Raw genomic sequence first — 24,471 nt, forward strand, 5'->3', positions numbered from 1 at the left:
TACTTGACTTGTTAGTCTTATATCCTGAAGTGTCTCTTAACTGAAGTGATTTCACTATTGATGTAACGCGAGTCAAATGTGTACATTCAATCGTTACAAGTCTCACGGTTCTATCTTGCATCTGTTCTAGTTTCTTAATTCTTAGTCGAGGCACAGATAGGGGACTTATATTCTAAAATAAGCTAACCAAGGTTAAATGCCATTTTAGTTCTATGCTCTTGTTTCATTTGTTAACCATTATTTGAAAAAAAACAACAACTAATGCTCTGTTTGAATGTTTCTTTCGCTATATGTCTAGTAGATGTTGTCGATTTCTGGTACAAAACTTAATTAACTTTATTTGCTGTTATGTCAATGCGAGTTTCTGTACACTAGATCTACATATCTACATAATATAACAAATCTATAATGTAAAGCTCAAAATAAGGCGTATATATATAGGTATGTATTTTTACGAATAGAAATCAAAACCGTTTGACCAATCTTGATACAATTTGGCATAAATGTTCCTTAGATCATGGCGGAGACCGTAGTGTATTTTTAATGTCACTCCTACACTCAGAGGGCCCAAAAAATAGACAAAAATTACTTAATTGTATCTCAATTACAGAACAAAACTTTTTTTAACAAATCGGGTAAATCCGTTTTCACAGTATTTTATTTTTGATATGAATATGTCGGCTGAACGGGTAAACCCATTTTCACACTCTCCTTTTATTTTCATCGCAAAATTAACAAAATGTGAAAGGAACATGTTCCATGTTTGACATAGATCTAAGTCAAAATACAGTAGATCAGTAATACCCAAACTAGGGCACGCAGGCCGCGGGTTTTATCTGGCTAGTATTGATATATTATTACTTTACGTTATTTAAAGTAACATTGGTCCAACGTGATACGCTACTTACTTCGATTAACTCTATTACTGCTAATCGATCTGGCTAAGTGGTAGTTGTATTTTCGTCTTTCGCGCTCTACCACTTCAAGGAGAAGAAAAAACAACTCAGTTGCCTGTAGAGCACCTTTTTATGTCGCGATTAGTCTACAAATATCTACGTGAAGTGGACTTAGCAAAGCGATTTACATAAATCACTAGGTACACGGTATACGAGCCAAGGGCTATATTAGTGTGCGTGTGTATGTGAGAGAGAGAGAGAGAGAGAGAGAGAGAGCTGCATCGGAATTTGATATACACGAGGGATACAGAGCTCGACCAAAAGGAAATGGCCTAGAAGATCTATGGGAACTATTCAAAACACGGTATGTAACAAGCGAAATACATAAAAATACGATACATTTTTTTACAGAATGGGAATAACTCCATATTTACATCCAAATATTTTAATATTGCAATATTTATTTCCCTTTTTCGATATCATTTATAAAGATGACATAAAAAAAAAAAAAGCTAAGGTTGAGATCTAAGCTAAAGATACATTTATGAAGAGAGAAATCTAATTTAATGATGAGATAAAAAAATTAATAAAAATAAGTTCTAAAAGAGAAAAAAAAAAGATTAAATATGAGATAAGCTTGAGTTACTCAATCTCACCGCAAGGGTGTCACTATTAAATATACTCGTCAGCCAGTCGTAATTACTAACGGAGCATTCTTCCGTCCAAGTGAAACGACAGACACAATCCAGGTAGTCCAGTAATGTCTTGTATAGCAAAATACTTTAACAATTTGTTGCAATTGCTTGATCCCATTATTCTAGAAGATCAATGAGTACTCTGTATCGATCAGCATATTAAAAGGAGCAAAAAAAAAATGTTTTTCCATTGACAAGAATGTTTCTATATTGGGAGTTAATCTCGGCAACGTACTAAAACAAAAACAAAAACAACTTTATTTTCTCTTCTATCTCTACCTACTGCTCACCCTCTGGCCTTTTGTCATGTAATAATGACAAATAACAGATAAGAAGTCTAGTATCAAGCTCACGTGGACGTAATTCTGTATAGTAACAACAAAACATCCTTACGACTCGCGTTATTATCAAGGTCTCGACATTTGTCAACATCTTCAACAGAACAATAAAAACAACAACTCAAAATCTTGTACAGAAAGCGAGGCGGGGAGCGAGGGAATGGGCGAAGTGAAAGAGAGGAGAGCGATAAAGAAGCAAGGGAGAGAGAGAGAGAGAGAGAGAACAACGGAGAAATCGAGTGAAGGAGCTGCGGAAAAAAAGAGTTAGACTATGTTGTCCTTCGTTGCCATGTTTGTTTGTAAAATGTTTTACATGTTTCGGATGTTCCTTCAGAGTTGAAGATAGTTTACTTCCTAGTCCAAACCTCCCGCAGGACGACGGGGGATGGGAGCGGGCAGGATTTGAACCCTCGACCATCGATAAATCCGAACGACAGTCCAGCGCACAAACCACACGACCAGGCAGCCATCCATGTTGAGGACATACCACAAGAAAGGTCGACCTAAAGTTGTAATGGAGTTAACATTGGTACCCCATCGACTTACCCTTCCACCACACACCACACATACCACGTACTAGTATAACAATAGATAGATAAATTATGTATAACAAATATGTGACTAAATTCTGTTAAAATGGGAAGGTAGCCCTAGTACTAATTCATGACTATAACAGCTCTCTGGAACTAGCAATTAAAATAATGACTATTGATTTATATATACACAAGCCAGTCCTCAGACTATTCAGTCTTTAGGGGTTGAAATATCAAAGAAACAAAAAACAAGATCAACACAGACACAATCTATATATATATATATATATATGACTATGCGTAGTAATACATCAAACTGAGAACAGAACAACAATTGTCTTTCACGGCCCACAACTCTACACAGCTGAAAATTGATCCGCCCAGGAGATAGCGACATTTATCTTCCGCTTAGCATCCGTTTCATTTCCGGCCAGGACCCACCACCAGGGATACCTCCAACCCCCTGCCCCCGGATCAAAATATCGGAGTAATCGTTTTATTAGTCAGCATTGTAATTATATAGTTCTATTACGAAACAAGTATAATGCTGATTAAGGTAGGTGGATAGCGCTTTGGATGCCGAGGTAAACTCCGTAGATGGACTCAAACAAGCAGTTCTTTCAAGACTTTGTATTTATTGCATAGATTAAAAAAACAATTTATTTATATTTAATATAAAAATGGAAGGTTCGCCTTTCAGACCATGACATCTATAGGGAATGATAATGTAATTCACATCTGTTGCCGACGGTTGACGAGGGTGCTATATAGACAGCACAACGACCAATCGCTTTTACTTCCTGCCAGTAAACGGGTGTCAGGTTAGGGTTAGGTGGGAGGCGAGGTGGCCGAATGATAAAGCGCTTAGCTTCCGAACCAAGGGTTCACGGGTTCGAATCTTGAAGACAAGGATTTTTAATTTCAGGATTCTCTCATGGGTACCTGACATTGGGGAAAAACAAAGACCGTTTGTGCTGGCCAGATGACACCTCCGTTATCCGTGGGTCACAGAAACAGATAAAATTTACAATATTAGCTCTATAGAACCTAATGTCAAGTACTCAGAGGCGCCCAAGGATCTCGAAATTAAAAATCCCAGAAGCCAAGCGCTTTAAAGCTCATCCACAACGCATCGAATAATCTTCAACTCTAAAGGAACACCCGAAACGATGTAGCTCACAAAACGTCTTGCTGTAGATGTGCACCTGACTATGCACACGCAAGGCAGAAATGTTTGCACTTTAGCGTGCACTCCCAACAAAGGGACGCATTTTTTCCATATGGCAAAGCAGTTTGTACTGGATCATGACCCCCCTCTAGGTCATCTTCCATATCTACAAACTTCAGTGGAGAGTTTCATTCTTGGAATTCGTTCACAATATTGTGCTTTGGGTTTTGCATTTTTTTATTTTTTAGTTCAAATGCTACAATGTTAAAACAAAAATAGGCAAAACTCTAAAAATTATATTACAAAGTTTTAAAAAATCTATTGTTTATCTTTACTGCTGTGTTCTGTATATCGGACACACAAAACAACAAAAGCAACAACAAAACAAAAAAAAAACAATATGCTATTTATGAATATATCTCCTATTCATGAGAATATGTTTCAGCACTGTAGAATTTCAGCTTTCGATTCTTTAGATACAAACCTAATTAATACACGAATGTAACGCAGATGATTAAGTCTATCTTGGGTTCATGAACAGACAAACACTATAGCCTCTACTACCAAGATCTAATAAGCCTTTGCGAAAGTAAATAAAGATTAAACCTGTCCCCCATTTGATGTAAACTATTGAAATAGGTTGTCCACTGTTTTCTTTAATGGCATATTTGTTCTTTTCACACGTAATAGCCCAACACACGAGCTCCATCTAGAGCTTACTCTCAAAGACGCAAATGCTCATCAGAAGTGCAAAGCAATGATCATGTTCCGTATGGACATAAAATACTATTTCTTGGACTGCTCTTGAAAACTGAGAGAAAACACATTACTTTTGTTTCTCCTGAAGAAGATGGTTCCGCACTCGCACAAGGGGTAAATGGGTTTTTAAGAGGGTAGTGTGAAGAGTCCTAAGTGTGCGCAAAAAAATATTGGAAAATCTTATTTATGTTTTCATTAGCAGAGTACATTTTTTTTCCCGTGGAATATAATTTCTTTTTATATAAGATTTTGTTTATTTTTTTCCCCATACAGCTCTTACTGTCAATAACCTTCACCTTAGTCTGTTGGGCGGTCAGGGCACCTCACAAGATCTGTTAATGTCTTTTTCCATTCCTCTCTGTCCTTTGGAGGAGGCGCGGTGGCTGAGCGGTAAAGCGCTTGGTTTTCGAACGGGGGTCCCGGTTTCGGATCCTGGTGAAAACTGGGATTTTGAATTTGGGGGCTCGTTGAACGCCCCTGAGTCCACACAGCTCTAATGGGTGCCTGACATTAGTTGCGGAAAGTCAAGTCGGTTGGTTGTTGTGCTGGTCACACGACACCCCCGTTTACAGTAGGCCACAAACAGATGACCTTTACATCATCTGGGAACTTTGCTTTACTTCTCTGTCCTTTCTCTCGGACAGAATTTTATTTTATTTCTTAGATGTTGTCTTCTCATCGCTTTCTCTGTCTTTCTCTTCTTTAAATATTGTCAATACTTCGTAAAATATTTATTTGTTAATAGCTACACTTAACTTGTACATTTCCAGAAGTTGTTTTTTTTTTTTTTTTATATTTCAGAATTGAAGATTATTACTGGCGATATGATACAATGTACTTTTAAGTTGAATACAATTATAGTATGTGTTATCCCTCTTTAGATCTACGCTACATTATGGACAAATGGGTACATAGGAGCTACGATAGATGAATAAATATCTCAATGTTTTTAGAAAATTCTTAGTTTCAGCAAATTGAACTGATTATGTCTTCCTGGACGGCAGGGGTATTACTTCGGGTAGGGTTCAAATACCGGAATGATAGTCAGAGGCGTATACCTCAAGAACATGCAGCCACCGCATTTTATTTTTTTTATTATTATTATTTTCTTAATAAAAAAGATATTCCGTTTTAAGTCAAATATGATCGACGTCTACAGAGAGAGTTATCCACACTATGGAGTAATATCTCATCTATTTTTTTCTAAGATGAAAAAAAAAAAATAGGTCAAATCCATCGCCAAGGATAAAAAAAAAGAGAAATGGAAACATTTCTTGAATGAAGGCTAGTTGTCTCCGTGGACTAAGTTATTCAAAATATTATTTTATATCTTCCTCTTCCTCGCCATATATATTGTTTTGTTTTCTTATCTTGTGGTATTTTCTTGAAGTGGACCACCCTCTCGTGTGTAGCCTCCGTTTGGCCGCCCTGTAAAACCCTCGAGTAAACAATTGTATTCACGTGTCATAGTTAACTCGATTCATCAGAAGGACGAGGAGAGGGCCGAGAAGGAAAATGGTGGTGGGAGCAGGAGAGTGTGGCTTGTGTGGAGGGAGGGAGGGAGAGAGTATGGGAGAGTGGAGGGCCAGGCCACTGGGTGTACAAGCATTTAATTCGCCCATTCAGTCCAGGCGTTTCAAGAGTCTATGTCTTGATTGGGGACATACAGACTCTGATTCTTCACTTCGTTTCTGAAGAGCATAAACATTTTGTTTTTCACATCTCTTATATTATAGATTTATTTATATATTAAGAGAAAGAGAGAGAGAGGAGAGAGGAAGAGAAGAACATAATCCTTAGTGAATTGGAAATGAGGAAAAATACTACAACCTTAAGTAGACCTCATCTTTGTGGACCACTTCAGACTATGTTATTAAACATTATTTTCTTACGCTAATTTTTTTTTTTTTTTTTTTGGAAATCCTCAGGAAAAGAAACAAATTGCCATTGAATAGCTCGTTAGGGTTAGGGTTAACGTGGTCTGGTAAAAACACGTCTGAAAAGTTATTTTTTAGAGGTTTATTTCCCCTTTCAGAATCCAACAAACATTAATGAAGACGAAATATTAAAAAATGAAGATAATATAGTCACGTGATTTTTAACTCTTATATAGAGAGAGAGATTTCGCGACACTCCATGAATCATTCAAAAATATTCCTTAGGAATTTATTTCCAATTAACAAAATGTATTTGACTTGACACAATTAGTTGTTATATGAGAGAGAGAGAGAGAGAGAGAGAGAGAGAGACAATGATATGTCTCTGAACAACTTACAAGTGATTATAGACAATGAAATACATAAAGGTTTTATATACCAATGTTCTCAGCTGATGCAATTCTGGGCAAAGAATCAGACTGCATTTGCCCATGCCTGGGTGTTATCGGGTTTGTAGTGATGGCTAAGAATAACGACTTCCCACTGGCCGTGTCATCTGGTTTTATAGGACCACCCACAGCGCAAACTGCTCCATAAGTTTGAGTCATTTCCAGAAATGCACCTGCGTCTTTCCGCTTAAGATTAAGGGAAAATCTTCTCTATTGTCACAGCATGTGTATATATATATTTTTCAATAAGAAATAGTATACAATGTACACCGGTTCTCAAGCATAGATTTGACCAGAATTTTGATTGAGAATCTATTTCATAGAATACCAAAAGTCCGAAATTCTTTATTATTCCAATAAGAATAAATGCACGGTATTTTTTCTAACAAAGCAGATAAGTAAAACATGTATAGTTGTATATCAAAAACTATAGACATGAAATGCTGGGTGGTTATGTCTGAAACAAGCCGTTTTCATATTTAGCTACTATTTTGTGTTCCACAGTCATTCTTAATGTTTCTCTTCTTATCTTATAACATAATGACGTTAATTCAAAAAGAAGAGGATTATGTCCTAAGCGTCATGCATCTAGTCATGCATATAAACCAATGACTTAAATTCTGCCAAGTCACTGGTTTTCCTGGCTAGCTCAGGCAACCCATTAAATGCTCTAATATCACTAGGGAAGAACAGGCTTTTGTGCACATTAGTCCTAGCACGTGTCTTTCTGAATATTTTGCTTTTGTATTTGAAGATTATGGTTCAGTGTTTTATGTATAACTGCTACTTTACTTTTAAGTCTTCTATCCTGGAGGCTTTCTAAATTTAGTGATTTTACTAAAGGTGTTACTCTAGTAAAATTTATTGTTGTATTTGAAGATTATGGTTCAGTGTTTTATTTATAATTGCTACTTTACTTTTAAGTCTTCTATCCTGGAGGCTTTCTAATTTTAGTGATTTTACTAAAGACCTTTATAAAAGTACATATTCATAAACCCCTCCCCTTACTAAAATAAGACAGACTAAAACAGATCCTGAATCTCGTATCATCATTTACGCTATTGTCAAGGTTCTAAAAGACTCCAATTAAAGTCAGTCAAGAAAGTTTATAACATTGCATACAAACTAAAACTAGAACAGCTGAAATCACTCTAGTGTGATTGTTAGGTTAATGGGTTACTTATAAATTAGAATTTAGTTACTGTGAGACACTTGGCCATTTGGGGTTTGAAATTCCCAGCCAAACGTCTTGTAACTCTCTGAACACGTCCCACGTCTGGCGCCTACTTGCACCTGTCCAGGTAAAGAGTCGGCCATTAAGACATTTCCATTTATACGAGTCTGTATTCCACTGCTCTCGAGATGACCCCAGTCTTCAGAAATGCTTAACATTAGTAGGCATAAGTGTATCATAGAACTTAGAGTCCAAATGTAAAAACAAGAAAATTATAACAAATCCTTTTATATAAAAAAGCTTATCTAAAGGGGAAAAACTCCTACTTCAAGACCATTTCTAATTTACAAGCTATTTAGATAGATATTTAGATAGATAGATATTTAGATATGTGGATATTTAGATAATCTATAGATAGCTAGCTAGATAGATAGGTAGATGGATGGATAGATAGATCAATTCAACATTAGTTCTACACATGCTCTTGCCTTTGCCTATCTCTGCCATAGACTGATTGAAGATTCCCTTGCATTGAGAAGTGGCCAATGGCTTGTCATTATCTTATACTTCCTTAAAAGCATTTCCCCCTACCTACCATCCAAACCTTTCAATTACCTGAATTTCACTGTGTTGCAGACTTTAGGATAATCTAGGAGGAGCGAACGAAATCTCTCCACCCAAAAACTACCACCCAAATACTTAGCAATAGCAAATGAGACAATCCTAAAAATATTCTCCGACTCGAAAGTATTTCGATGCCGGATCTCGAGTTACTGGCAAGACTTTATTGCTGCTCTAGTTCCATAGGATCAAGCAGCCAGATGTCTCAACTTCCACTAGGATTTAAAATATCTTTAAGGGAATTCCCATTACTAGCGCGTTTTCGATTTGACTGACAGAATTTCAGTTTTTTTTACGTCAGCATTCTATTTTCTTTTGTAGGCTGAAAATCTTTCACTGTTAGAAAATTTCGTAATAACCAATTAGCAAATAATTTACTCTAACATTGAAAAGGTTATTAGGCTACTTTTAAAAAATTATTTCAAAACAATAGGAATTTTAAAAAAATAAAGTATGTTAATAAGAAACTTTAATTTAGTTACAATAACTTTGAGGAAAGTATTGGTCAATTTCTGAAGTAAAATTGTAAACACATCTAAAAAATAACGTGGCCCAGTTAACTGGTTTTCGACTAAAATGAGACATTTCTATCGTCTGCTCGTCAGGATTTTAAAAACTTTTTTTCCCCTCCCATTTCCTTTTCTCTGGCATTCTTCCTCCACAAAAACCTTTTACAGCCACGAAAATTGCATCATTGATTTGGCTTAGAAGCGCGGGAAAGTACTATTATTAAGTGCAAAGTCGTTAGGCGTTTCTCGTTTCATTATAGAGAGATGGAGGTAAGGGGATAGAGGGGGGGGGGAGTAGTTTCACTACTTTCTGTCTTCAGGACGTTGCAATTGTTTGCGAGATTCGTTAAAAGTTCACATTTGAAAACGTGAGCATTAGTACCTAGATTTCTTCCTAATTGAATCAAAACAACCCAGTATTTAGGTCTAAATACCTAGAATTAGTACCCTGCTATTCTTAGAACACTATTTCTCCTTGAATACATTAAATTGATTGAAGCCAATTATGCTTTTCATGTTCCGTTTTAAAGATTTAAGATTTCCTTTTAGAGAGCTGCTTAACAAGGAAAATGAAACAAAAAAAAACTTTTCTAAAAATGCACACTCAATGAGGAAGAGCAGTTACAGCCATATTTCTCAATACTGTAAGATTTATTTCCTTTTTTGGTATCAAACAAAAACAATCAATTACCACTATTTAATTAAATACCTAGATATTATTTATGTATAAAGTAATTAATTAATTTATTTATTATATGTTTTGATTGGAACAATGCAGTAATTAGTTTCAACTTGATCCACAACATGGGAAGTGGTAGAAATGACGTGTACAAGATTAGTGTCAGACAGTTGATGAAAATCTTTTTAATTAAAAAAAAAAGGTTTAGTATTACTACATCGAGCAGGTCAGGGTGAAAACATACTAAGTTCTTTATTGTTCTTTTTTTAAATAAACATCTTTCGCTCAAGTTCAATGTAACACCATAATACGTGAAAAGAACAATTCACTGGCATTGAATTTTATTATTCATGATTCTAAATTTAGGATTGATTTTTTTTTTTTTTTTTATATTTAAAGTTCAAACTAGCAATAAAATTTCAATAAAATAGCTTCTGAGAATTTTCTATTCAAACTTGACATCCAAATGTCAATCTGTGACTACCATATGCACTAAAGTATTACCCAGATTTGAACAACTATGTTTCTCTCTGTTATCTTGGACAATACCAACCGATAGTTTTTTTGTTAGTTGTGTTTTTCAAAAACAAAACTCAATAGTTTCGCCTTAAAAAGAATAGTTGGCAACTCCTTATGTGTTATAGAGTTTGACTTAAACTGGGCAGTAGTTTCCCTTTGTTGTACTATCAATCAAGTACAAGTCCAAATGTGACCTATAAACACTAATGCAAATTTTTTAAATACATAAATATAGCAAATGATGATAACAAGACCAGTGGTCTGAAATATCTGATAAACAAGAACGAGGTTATAAACGAATGATACACAGACTATTGATACAAATCTTGAGGGAAAAAATAATTTATTATTTAAATCAGATTTTATATTAATTTTCTTTAAATTTACAGAAACAGGTGTTGTTATTTTATACTTAATACTTTTATATTTTATGAGATACATAAAAAGGGTAAAATTCCCCCTTTCAGACTTTGTGATCTATAATGCAGAATGATGTTAAGGTCATCTGTTTCTTTGGCCAACGGTTAACGAGTCAGCACAACGACCTACTGCCTTTACTTTCCCCACAAGAGTTGCGTGGACTAAAAATCTAAGTCTTCACCGAGATTCGAACCCAGGACCCCAGGTCGCTCAACCACTCAGCCACACAAGATACATCAAAGCTTTAAACTATTGTAATAAATCAAACTCGAGGAGAGAACTATTACTCAGCTTTAATATAGGGTCAAACACACAGACGAATCCGCATTAATTAAACAGTTTCTTTCCAATCAGGCGGGAATCCAGACTCTCTACTGCCAACATTCATTGCATGTGCAGTCCCGAACAAGCTACAACGCTCCTTGTAAACTAACTATCAATACATCTGTAACCTATGATTATGAAATAACTACATACCCATCAATACAGCGGCAGTGCTTAAAATACTTCAAGGAGAAAGAGTTGATGGGTTTATCTTTGAATGTTTAGACCGTAGAGAACAGTTAAAGAACTGTGTAAACTTTAAATGCTATTAAACAGTATATCGGATTTATAAAAAAAATGCTTCGATGACAGTCAGAAAAAAAAATTGTTTTGGGCAAAATCAACCACTGAAATTTTGATCGTGAAAGTTGCTTAGTTGTTTTAGGCAATAGGCAATAGGCAAGCAATATAACAGGTTAAAATTTCAAACCTTCTTCGATTAGGCTGAGAGGGAGAATTGGTGGTGAGTTAGTCAGCCAGGTATTTTGTCTTTTTATTAAACATTGAAATAATAACTGGGCTAGATTCCCCTATTTTTGAGTTTAACAGATCACTAAGTCTAACGACTATGATTCAACCTGCGGGCCTGCGATGCCAACTCAGAGTAACACTTCCCCAAATATTTCTATCACCATCGATCTACATCTACCCACGTGTGAATAGAAAACTTTGAACTGAGTTCTCCGAAAACCTAATCAGATTCGTCATCGACCAGGCTCATTAATCCCTTAACCCAAGTTGTCAAACGAGCGACGGAATAAAAATTTTAAATGCTAAAACGTGTCCTTTTTTTCTCTTCTTCTCTCCCCTTGATTAGACATCAGGAGGAAGTAACTCCATGTCCCAATGACCTACTTGTCCCATCTTTCAATTCCTCGGTCAGGGTACACTTTATGCCAGACATTAGTAGCGACTTAAGAGAAGGAAAAAAACCTGATCGTTAACTCTGCAGGAGTATCTGGTTCTCAAATATTTTATTTCTGAGGGTCAGGCATTTAAAAAGAAAATGAATAATTCAGAATAGGTTTGGCACTCAAGGGTGAACTATCTTTTCTTTACATGGCACTTAACAGATTGAAATGTATACCTCTATTGTGTCCCGAATAGACTGGTGTCCGGGTTATCTCTTTGAGAAGCCTCGATTTACATGGTTTGCCCACTTACAGTCTAGCCGGCTATTCTATTTGAGTCGTTACAGAAAGCTGACCCTGGTCACGGGAAGAGGGGTGGTAAGTCTGTAGGTGGACAACCAGAGTGGACTGAATGGGCGTATGGGGGAGGGAGTCGAAGAGAGGGGTGACTCTGCCTCCCTGAGTTAGTGTATAGTGGGATCTCCGTTAATTTCATTAAAGATGAGAGATATTGATCCCAGATGTAAGACCGCATGCAAGTGACCAGAAGAGGACACTGGTCATTCGTTATCTGGAAGTATGTAGACGTCTACAGTAACGGAAGCTGGAAATCGAACTCAAAGTATAACAGAGAAAGGGGGATAACTACGGCTGAAACATTATATTAATATATTTTTTAACTAGATCACGTGATTTTCTTTTGAGGTCAAAAGGTCAGTAACGGTAATAACTAAATTTACGTTATCTGAAAAGGACAACGGTCGAGTCCAATTAATCGGAACACCTGTACATAAAAACAGGAAAGCAGTAGATCTAGAAGAAAATGCTATCTTCAAATAAAACTATTGGCAGAGCTGCAATAATATGATACACAAATGCAAGAAAACGTTCTGGTAAAAAAACAAGACCTTTGATTGAAGCTGACGAAGGCCTCGTGGCCCAAGCGTAAACAGTATTTTTTCTTAGGGCCGGAAAGATTTTAACATTGTATTTTACATGCAGTTGTTTACCACTACAGAACGGCAGAGAAAGTTGGGGGCGTCCTTACTGCAGCACGGGAGAGAAAGTTGGGTGCGTCCTTACTACAGCACGGGAGAGAATGCTGGGGGCGTCCTTACTACAGCACGGGAGAGAACGTTGGGGGCGTCCTTACTACAGCACGGGAGAGAATGCTGGGGGCGTCCTTACTACAGCACGGGAGAGAAAGTTGGGTGCGTCCTTACTACAGCACGGGAGAGAACGTTGGGGGCGTCCTTACTACAGCACGGGAGAGAACGTTGGGGGCGTCCTTACTACAGCACGGGAGAGAAAGTTGGGTGCGTCCTTACTACAGCACGGGAGAGAATGCTGGGGGCGTCCTTACTACAGCACGGGAGAGAACGTTGGGGGCGTCCTTACTGCAGCACGGGAGAGAAAGTTGGGTGCGTCCTTACTACAGCACGGGAGAGAATGCTGGGGGCGTCCTTACTACAGCACGGGAGAGAAAGTTGGGGGCGTCCTTACTACAGCACGGGAGAGAACGTTGGGGGCGTCCTTACTACAGCACGGGAGAGAACGTTGGGGGCGTCCTTACTACAGCACGGGAGAGAACGTTGGGGGCGTCCTTACTACAGCACGGGAGAGAACGTTGGGGGCATCCTTACTTCAGCACGGGAGAGAACGTTGGGGGCGTCCTTACTACAGCACGGGAGAGAACTTTGGGGGCGTCCTTACTACAGCACGGGAGAGAACGTTGGGGGCGTCCTTACTACAGCACGGGAGAGAACGTTGGGGGCGTCCTTACTACAGCACGGGAGAGAACGTTGGGGGCGTCCTTACTACAGCACGGGAGAGAACGTTGGGGGCGTCCTTACTACAGCACGGGAGAGAACGTTGGGGGCGTCCTTACTACAGCACGGGAGAGAACGTTGGGGGCGTCCTTACTACAGCACGGGAGAGAACGTTGGGGGCGTCCTTACTACAGCACGGGAGAGAACGTTGGGGGCGTCCTTACTACAGCACGGGAGAGAACGTTGGGGGCGTCCTTACTACAGCACGGGAGAGAACGTTGGGGGCGTCCTTACTACAGCACGGGAGAGAAAGTTGGGTGCGTCCTTACTACAGCACGGGAGAGAATGCTGGGGGCGTCCTTACTACAGCACGGGAGAGAACGTTGGGGGCGTCCTTACTGCAGCACGGGAGAGAAAGTTGGGGGCGTCCTTACTACAGCACGGGAGAGAACGTTGGGGGCGTCCTTACTACAGCACGGGAGAGAACTTTGGGGGCGTCCTTACTACAGCACGGGAGAGAACGTTGGGGGCGTCCTTACTACAGCACGGGAGAGAACGTTGGGGGCGTCCTTACTACAGCACGGGAGAGAACGTTGGGGGCGTCCTTACTACAGCACGGGAGAGAACGTTGGGGGCGTCCTTACTACAGCACGGGAGAGAACGTTGGGGGCGTCCTTACTACAGCACGGGAGAGAACGTTGGGGGCGTCCTTACTACAGCACGGGAGAGAACGTTGGGGGCGTCCTTACTACAGCACGGGAGAGAACGTTGGGGGCGTCCTTACTACAGCACGGGAGAGAACGTTGGGGGCGTCCTTACTACAGCACGGGAGAGAAAGTTGGGTGCGTCCTTACTACAGCACGGGAGAGAATGCTGGGGGCGTCCTTACTACAGCACGGGAGAGAACGTTGGGGGCGTCCTTACTGCAGCACGGGAGAGAAAGTTGGGGGCGTCCTTACTACAGCACGGGAGAGAACGTTGGGGGCGTCCTTACTACAGCACGGGAGAGAACGTTGGGGGCGCCCTTACTCGAAAGTTCAACTTATTGAAATTTAAAATCCGTGAAATTTGGAAAAAAAGGTGAGAAGAGTTAGCGACGTTTTGGCGCAGACGTTGTTGTTTTGTTGTTGTTTTGTTGTTGTTGCTGTTGTTTTTGTCGCTACGGTTGTTTTTGGCATAGCAGTTTTGTTAAAGACAACAATTTATAAGACACAATTTAAAAAAAAAAAATCCTTATACTTTAATATAGTACTGCGTATAGTAGGCATTTCCCCTCCCCCTCCCCCGAAAGAAAATAATTGTGACTATTTCGTGAACGCCAATGGACCTCATTCACCAATCAAAAACAAACAACATTTAGCCACGTGATTCTCTATCTCTTCTATACAAATTACGTTCTAATTTTAATACACAATGGCTATCACGTGATTTTTTTTTTCGTTGTTATATTAATATTATCACGTGACTAAATGTTGTTTGTGTTTACGATTGGTGAATGAAGTCCATTGCGAACTATGAATGACGACCTGGTCTTGAGGTATTAGTTCGGAACATAACGGTCTCGATGTTCCCGGCTGGAACTTTATAACGTTGATGACGCATCAATAATCATACAACAAATTAAAATTCCAAATCTCATAAACCAGAAAAAAAAATATTGTTCTTTATTTTTTAAAAATACTTTTTGAACAGAAACACCATAGAAGTCTAGATAGATACTCTTCCTTTTTAAGGACACAGTAAAATGAACCTATGTAATGTGACTAAAACATTTCGCGCCAAAACGTCCCGTACACAAAAACTAACATCGCGCCAAAACGACTGCGCTAAAAGTCCTGCTCAGAGTAGTAGCGGGTATGACAATGCAAGTGACACAGGTCAAGGCTGGCACGAGAGGAAGTTCTCTTTCAGCATTCCTAATACGGGGAGGTCACTAGTCGCATAAGAAATGTCCGGGTGGTGACGTTTCAGTGCTAACAATGCTTGTAGAGAATGTTTACACAAGACGTCTTGAGCTGTGACAGCAAGTCACTCGCGGGTAATAGGCCTATAAAATATATACATACACTTTGTGCAATATTGTACAATAAAAAATATTATAAATGATATACAAAAAGCCTACAATATGCAAGTAAAATTTAAGCGTCACCAAAAAAAAAAAAACAACATAATAATAAAACTCTAGTGGAAAAAACAAATCATCGATTGACCAATACGATGCTGTGACTGCAAAGCTGAAGTTGAAACCAATTAGATTCTATGTGTTTAAGTTTACAAAGTTCATGTGTATATGTGCAACAGCAGCGCCCTGCACCATCGACCCAAAGCCACCAACTAATGATGTAACTTTATATAGTCTAGTTGCTGGCGAACTATGTTCGTTAAATAAGCGACGCACAAAAAACCGTTAAGAGTGTGTTGCAGAGGGCATGGGCATGTAAAGATGCATTTAAGTAATACCACACAACAATGAAATTGCACAGCTTTCAACGTGTGTAAATGTGCAGAGACGGATTCATTCCTTCACTCCTAACTGACGATACCAGCGTTGATTCCACCAGAATGTGGTAAATAATTCCGGGGAGAAAGAGTTAAACTAAAGGCAAAACTAGCTATGGCATAGGGCCAGCCAAAAACAATCAGCACTGTCGCTGCACTGACAAATGTCTGACATAGAATAGCTGTTGTGGTGGCTGAGTGGTATAGTGCTTGGTTTCCGAACCGAGAGATCCCGGGTTCAAATGTAAGTGAGAATGTGCTTTTTAATTTCGAGATATTGAGGACGCTTTAGCTCTTATGAATTTCAGACTTTAGTTAGCGAAAGTAAAAGCGATTGTTCAGTATGTGCTGGCCACATGAAACTCTCGTTAACCGTCGGCCATAGAAACAGATGGCCTTTACATCATCTGCCCTATACATTGCAAGGTCTGAAAGGGCAACTTTATTTCTTCATATATATATATAATAAAAAATAATGAGGCTAATAATAAATTGAACCCTTCGCCATCGTTATTTAATATTTTTTTTTACAGACAACACTGAAAGTAAACCTTGACCAAAATCTGGACAGAATCACAAAGGCGTATGGACCAAACATAGCCCTATCCTGAGCACCTGAACAGAGTGCCGATTCCAAGTATTTAGTTCGAAAATGTCTTGAAGTTCTCATGATATTCTAGATAAGTGCTGAGTCATGATGCCTGTTTAAATAAGGTCCATCTTCTTCTGGGACTTCTGCTTCAGAATATCAGAGCATAGTTCAATTGTTCTTATTGCCTTCCTTAAATAATCGCCCATCCCACCATGTTAGAAAAAAACTTGTAATAAAAATGGCAGTCTTCCATGGAATCGGAACCATGAGCATATAGAATACATGGACCTTGTGTCTTGCGTTGTATTCAAACTTGACATATATATCTTAAGAAATAGCCTATGTCTACTGGTATCGATCTTTGATTGGCAGAGACGTTTAACATTGGGTTTACGCTGCACCAAGAGCAAGACGAACAGAAGTCAAAATTGCATCAAAACACGGGAGCCGAGAGCCGGGGCTATTTCCTAGACACGATCTATTCATACGCTCGATGTAATTGAATCATGCGCGGGGGAGATAAACCCTAGTTAAAAAATATGAAACGTTTTTCATTTCCTGCGTGAGCTAGCAAAGCGAAAACATATGCGTCATCTATATGTGCGCACTTTTTCCCAATAGGATTATTCTGTGGAGCACCCAAAAAAAATGAGGTGATATCCACAATCTATATGATAAGCAATAAAGGGCTTATGTTTAATAACGCATCAGCACTATTTGGGACAGGTTATGATTTTACTTTAAGATTAGTTAAATGTTTCATAAATATTTCAATATGAATCTAAAGGTTTCTGAGTATTTTCAAAATGAGGATGAAATAGTGGAATTTGCTTTGCAAATATTTCCACTCTTGCAGATTATAGAATGATAAAAACGTTGTTGGCGCGAATTTCGATTAAGCGCAAAATTGTATGTGGCTCAAAACCGACGCTTTTAGTTTCTGCTACTTTCTTTTGTTTAACATACGGCGTGGTGTTATTCTTTACTATAAGCCAAGTTAATTAAACTATAAATTATAGGAAATATTAATAATACAAAGCTTGCTAATTTGCAGTGAAAAACAGAACCAGAAACAAGTCAGATAATTTAGGAGCCACTCAGAAAATGTTTTTTTTTAAACAGACTATACCAGACGAATGCATCTGTCAAGTCACAAAAGTACTCTGAATGACCATGCACTACGGTCATAACATCTCCAACTTGTTTTTAAAGGCATGAGCTCGTAGGGGCAACCCACTTTTATTTTCCCCCTGAGTTGGTTGCGACTGCAGCATTCTCTGCTCCTTGACAGACCTGCACAGGTGATAGAATTTGGGGCCACTAAATTCGTTTTTTACTAGGGCCTCTATTTATCTAAGGCCGGCCCTGCTAAGAGGCTTATATGATTGCAGAAAAAAAGGTCCAAAGGTCCCAAGCCTCTGTGGCCTCATTATACATTCTAAGCAGAACTTATGAAGTGCCGAGTTTTGTTGTGAAGTGGAGAACAATGGGCCGGATGCTGACATCGGGTCGTAGTTGTGGAGTTCCTGTTGTCAACGACTGGATCGTGTTGTTGTATTATGGGGGGAAGATGTACTTTCTCTCTCCTCTCTTCTCTCTCTCTCTCTTTCTCTCTCTCTTCTCTCTCTCTCTCTTTCTCTCTCTCTCTCTTCTCTCTCTTTTTTCTTTTTCTTCTCTCTTCTCTTTCTCTTTTCTCTCTCTCTTCTCTTTCTCTCTTTTTTTTCTCTTTTCTCTTTCTCTTCTCTCGCTCCTCTCTCTCTTTCTCTCTCTTCTCTCTCTCTCTTTCTCTCTCTCTCTCTCTCTTTCTCTTCTCTCTCTCTCTCTCTCTCTCTCTTTCTCTTCTCTCTCTCTCTCATTCTTCTCTCTCCAATCGTAAACTGGTGTGATCTTTACAAGGTTTATCTTGTTTATGCACGCGCATGCGTGGGTGCATGTATAGACGTTGTGGGTGTCATGCCCCAGGCCAGCACTAACAAGTATACTTATCCATATTTATATTCATATAATATTATGATCCATATTTATATTAATTCTGCAATGGCTTTTAATAAAACTAAAGGTTACCAGGGGAGCTAACCCTACACTCCCACTAGAGAGGAGTGCAATCACGAAACAATATATACTCTATATTTATCTATTCGGGAGGTCCGTTAATTTTTATTTTCACTTGTAATATTTCTGTGAATGTAGCATTACTACGAGCAGAGTCGGAGCAAGGAGTAGGCGACGCAGTTCAACGCCCACAACCTCGTAGCTAGGGGCGTTAAACATTATTTCCTGTGTTTGAAACATTGGATATATATATATTGAAATGTATTTATTTATTTAAATGAAGTGATTTCGGTTAAAGCATTTCAAAGAGGGCCTCCACTTACTAAAATCCGGCCTTGAAATTCCTTACAAGCGAAGTATACTTTCTCTCTTTCTATCTCTTTCTCTCTCTCTTTCTTTTCAGAAACTCCTAGATCTTTAAAAAATTCTACTTTTAACAACAGCACTGTCAGTAACATAATGATAGGATTAAAGTTAAAACTAACCTAACATAAACTCGCTAGAAAGATATTATTGTATGCTAGCAACAGGAGTCGTGGTGGTCGAGTGGTAGAGCGCTCGGATTCCAAACCAAGGTGTCGGGTTCAAATCCTGTGGAAGTCTGTGATTTTTAATTTCGGGATTTTTTTTACTTTTTTTTTTTGCGACTCAGAGTCCACCTAGCCCTAAAGGGTACCTGACATTAGTTGGCGAAGGTAAAGACGGTTGGTCGTTGCGCTGGCCACATGACACCGCAGTTAAAACAACTCAACTCGAGTCGGAATTGGAACTCGATTCCACTTGTTAGGTAGCCATGCCGTATCCAATTGGTTTTAGCCTCTCAGCCACATATTCTGAACATAATTGCAAATATAGACCTCCATTCAAAACTTTCGATAAAAACAATTTCCCTACACATTCGTACAACCCGTATAAGTAACAGCACAGAATGTAAGTTCAACGTTGCAGTGCATAGAGAAACAAATTCAAGTTATTAAAGCGCCTTGTAAAAAGAATGTTTGAGGACCACTGCTCTACTTCTGACACAACACATCCTCTCCAACAACCAACTCTGTATTACCTTCCCTTTGCATTAAACTGCAAGGGATGAAAGCCAGGCCCGAAGGGAGGTTACCTCATCGCTTCCTGTTCCTGTTGCTATCAACAGGTACAATAAGATACCAGAGAGAGCAGACGACACAAAGAAATAACAGAAAATGGCGCCGTATTTCGCTTTGAACATCGGCTTCATATGACACAAGATGTAAGTGCTCTGAAAACGTAACCGAATTCTGTAATCTTAGCCAGAGACTCTCTACGTAAGCTCTGGTATCTGATGGTATTCGAGAGAAGTATCTATTTTGATTCTGGAGTCCTTTTTAGCTTTACAATTAATTTGTTTACAGTTGCTAGTAAGAAAGCTGGAATTACTCAAACACACTCAACTAGACAGAGACATTCAAACACACAGACACACACTCGCTCCCATATTTACATTAAAAGAGAGAGAGAGAGCGACTGACAAAGATTGAGAGCAAGTGAGAGAGAGAGAGAGCGAGAGAGAGAGAGAGAGAGACTGCAATAGTTGCTTGCATAAAGAAAAAAAAATAAAGTTGTTACACTTTTTACAGACAGAGTTAATATAAGGTTTGTTTATAAGAAAAATGTCATAAAAATCTCTACATAGAAACTATTAATTAACCTAGATATTCTTTTACAGCCATTGTTGCACCTTGTTGACTTTGACCTGTAAAATGTTTTGATGTAAAACGAGTTATCTTCTAATCATGTTGAGCTACCAGTGTGTAAACATAACTTCCTCAAACAGCAAGACAGTCTTTCAACTACTAAGTTTGAGTGACAGTTTTATTTTCTGACTTCTTTTGATGGTCGATAGTTACAAATCGTAAGACAAACTGTTTTCTTGTTCAAATCGTGTTTTTAGTTTCACGCGAACAGGTTTCAAATTAGCTCGCGGTCTTAGTGTGTTCAAGGTAAAATGACGTATTGAAAGACAGGCATGTTGATTTCATTGCAAAAGAAAACTAGAAAACTTTATGTATTCACTTGCTCCAGTCGGACTGGTGAGACTAAAGTGAATTCATGGCTCCAGTCGGACTGGTGAGACTAAAGTGAATTCATGGCTCCAGTCGGACTGGTGAGACTAAAGTGAATTCATGGCTCCAGTCGGACTGGTGAGACTAAAGTGAATTCATGGCTCCAGTCGGACTGGTGAGACTAAAGTGAATTCATGGCTCCAGTCGGACTGGTGAGACTAAAGTGAATTCATGGCTCCAGTCGGACTGGTGGTCTGAAATTAAGACTGCATTGAATACAATAACTTACGTTTAAAAACAATTATTTCTTCTGATATGAGACTTCACAAGAACACCGTTATAAAGGACTACTGAGAAGTATATTGAAATGTTGAACAATGTTCTGTTCTGTATGTTAGGACCAACATTTATCTTATAAAGATGATGAAACGTGTAGGTCTTGTCGAAGTGAATGATTATTAATGATTATTGTTAAAGATTAATTATGCCAACATTGTTGTTTTTTTTCAAAGCTCATATCAACTCACTCTGTCTGTCTGTCTGTCTGTCTATCTGGTACAATTTTTGTAAACGTTATTTGTCAGACTCTTTTTCTCGGATCAAACTGAAACCCTAAACAATTACTTGTTGCGCCTAGCAAAACATGAATCAATAAAAATAATTAATTAATTAATACATTAATTTTCTTCTTCATCCTCGTTTTACATGTCGCAGGGTTCAGATCTGTAATCCTATATCTGAGATGAACTGCGCAGTGGTTTCCAGATCAGGAAGTTCTCCGTATAGTTCTTCTCCTATAGGAGGGTTTTGGGGCCAAAGTCTTCTTGTTCGGGCCTCCTGATATTGTACGCAGCTTTGAAGGACAAATTAATTAATTAATTACCAGTGATTAATTTTTTTTTTGTTTAGTGTCGAAAAGGGGAAATAAATACTACTTATTTGGACAGGTGGATGTTTATGTCGGGTTATTCCCCTTTTAACTATTTGTACATGTTTTTTTTTCCACCCAATTCCCTTTCTCAGATCATGCTAAAATTTGGCATAATTATTCATACTCGATGACGAGCATAAAGGGCACATGTTAATGATGATAACAATTAAGTCCCAACTAGATTGAAGCTGAACAAATTGTTGATGTTTTACATGTCCTAAAGGAAGGTCTTGAACATAAAGTGCTAACAAGTTGTTGATGTTTTACATGTCCTAAATGAACGTCTTGAACATAAAGTGCTAACAAGTTGTTGATGTTTTACATGTCCTAAAGGAACGTCTTGAACATAAAGTGCTAACAAGTTGGTCCTGGACATAGTCAACGTCTTATTTTAAAAAATGTGGAATCCAAACTTCTAGCGGGGGGAATTAAATACAAATTTCTTTCAAATGGCAAACTTTAAACATAAAGATAATTGTACACGCGGCGATGGCGGCCAACCCCCGAAGACGGTGTTGGACCAAACACAAAAGTACGTCCTATGCCTGATACATCGCAAGCCCTACAATGCATAGAAACCTTAGAGCAGTGGACACCAGGAGGGAAGAGGCTTCAGACACTGCCAGTGGCAGATCTTTATGGAGTCAGCCTGCCTCCTAATTCGCCGAACGGAGCAGAAATTCTAGACTTAAGTCTAAGTAAATAGTTTCTGACCTTGAATTAAAGAGAAGAGCCCAGAGCGAGGCTGAAAAGAGCAGACAGAAACTCAGAGCCATAAAAAAAAAAATTTAAGATCTAGTAAATCTTAATGGACATTAAAAAAAAAACTACATTCCACCACACCTCCATTGATCCCTATTAATCCTTAGCCATAATCATAAATGTTGTTGTTTTTTTAAAGGGAAAAAAACAACAACAAAAGATTAGATGTCCATATGTCATCAGCACATAAACTCTGCACTCACACAATACCTAAGCTCACACAGACGCAACTCCTTGTCTTAATGTGAGCCCATTCACAAAGCGTCGTGTTTCTGTTAGCAGCTAGAGCTCGTAACGGAGAGTCTCTTCTCGACAAACAAACACAAATAGAAAACCTGACACCCGGCGACTGTTGATGTAGGCGAGTCTTATCTGTTAAGCCATAATTCTCTGCCAAGAAGTTTCAAACACCTTAAAGTGCAAAACATAAACAATATTGAAGTACATAGAAACCTTTTAAGAGATGAACATTCCGTGCATGTACATAAATGTTTCTTAATTTTTTTTTCTATCCTATACTCTTAAGCGAGCAATCCTTGTATGTATGTATATATATTTATATATATATATATATATATATAAATTTTATTTCAAAAACGGCTCTAACGATTTTCTTTAAAATTTCACGGTATGTGCATAATAGTGAGAAAAAAATTCTCAACTCATTGGCCACATTGGGAAAACTCGAGATCGACCGTTATATCGGTTTGAAAATGCCTCATTATCGAAAAATTAATTTTGGCTAGAATGTTTTATGAATGAAAATTTTCCATGACGTAAACGGGAAAAACGCTGCTTACGTCACTAAGCTTACCGCAGTACACTAAAATATTTCTTTGCAAACAAGGACGAGTTTTAAAGAATCAATAGACCTAATTAAACATTTGCGCACCATCTTATTGTAGATTGATTTATTATAAAACTATGAAAGAAAAGTAATGAAATTAAATGTGCCGATGTATGATTAGTTATTGTTTTAAGTGCTTAATAAATTGTTTACTCATTAATTGCGTAGAGTGGTGTAGATACCTTTTACTTTGTTGTTTATTTTGCTGGTGACCTCCAGCTGTCTCGTTCTGAGGTTGCATGCAACCATGTGCTCTCTTCTATGTCAGCTAAGTCAAGTTTGCGCCATAAGCTGGTCTTTTAAGGGTTTCGGTGTTACGTCGACCACTTTTTAGCTCACCAAAAAAGACTGCCTTTGGCATGCGTTCGTCTGAGATTCGTCTCCCATACAGGATACTGCTCTGTCCAGCGTAACTGTCGGACTTAAAGATTTCCCTCTATACAAAGGCCGCGGATACACATTTGAGACCAAAAGAAAATTTGCTGCCGAGGACAGACGCAGACGCTAAAAGAAAATCTTAATCGAGCATCGCGGACAATGGTTATGCTTGCCCTGGATGTAGCAAGATATGTAGGTAACAGCTGCAATCCTCATTAATTTTCGGACTCTAAGACAAGCCTTATTATTATTATTATTTTGCTGGTGAATTATTACCATGTGTTCATGCTTCAGTGTCTACTGTCCTGTACCAAAACAAAGGAAATGGTCATAACACAACTTCTCTACGCCTTACTTGCTCACACTAAACATGATATCCATCTAGCGGTCAACGAGTTTGCGTACACTGCAGCCTCTTTTGATTTAACTATAAACCTCGGTAAAAAGCTTGGAGTTAGGGCCAGGAGAGATCTGAATGGATGGATGTGTAAAAGCAGGCCATAGCACCACTAGGATGGATGGATGGCAAAAGCCGGTATGAACTTCCTATAGTCCGACAGTCACAACTTGACACCGCTTACATCACTAGGCTCACATCGGTACACTAAGACTTTTCTTCGCAAACAAGAACAAGTTTTAATGATTCATTTGGCCTAATTAAACATTTGCGCACCATCTTATTGTAGATTGATCCATTATGAAACTATGAAAGAAAAATAATGAAATTAAATATCTTTATATATGATTAGTTATTGTATTTTAAAGGCTTTATAAATTGTTTACACTTTAATTG

At 38.4% G+C, this 24,471-nt stretch overlaps 2 protein-coding genes across 4 annotated transcripts in view; one reads left to right on the forward strand and one right to left on the reverse strand.

Moving 5' to 3' along the window:
* LOC106057545 (hyaluronidase conohyal-P1) overlaps positions 1–10,484 on the forward strand; it is a 199,086-nt gene extending 188,602 nt beyond the window's left edge. The window contains exon 7 of the transcript XR_008778411.1: positions 10,475–10,484. The gene's annotated coding sequence lies outside the window, so the exon portion shown is untranslated. The remainder of the gene's footprint in view (positions 1–10,474) is intronic.
* LOC106057549 (uncharacterized) overlaps positions 1–24,471 on the reverse strand; it is a 123,808-nt gene that overhangs the window by 54,043 nt on the left and 45,294 nt on the right. The gene's annotated exons all lie outside the window — the stretch shown is intronic.

The sequence above is a fragment of the Biomphalaria glabrata genome, chromosome 6 (genome assembly GCF_947242115.1).
Source record: "Biomphalaria glabrata chromosome 6, xgBioGlab47.1, whole genome shotgun sequence".
Classification (NCBI taxonomy): Eukaryota; Metazoa; Mollusca; class Gastropoda; family Planorbidae; genus Biomphalaria; species Biomphalaria glabrata.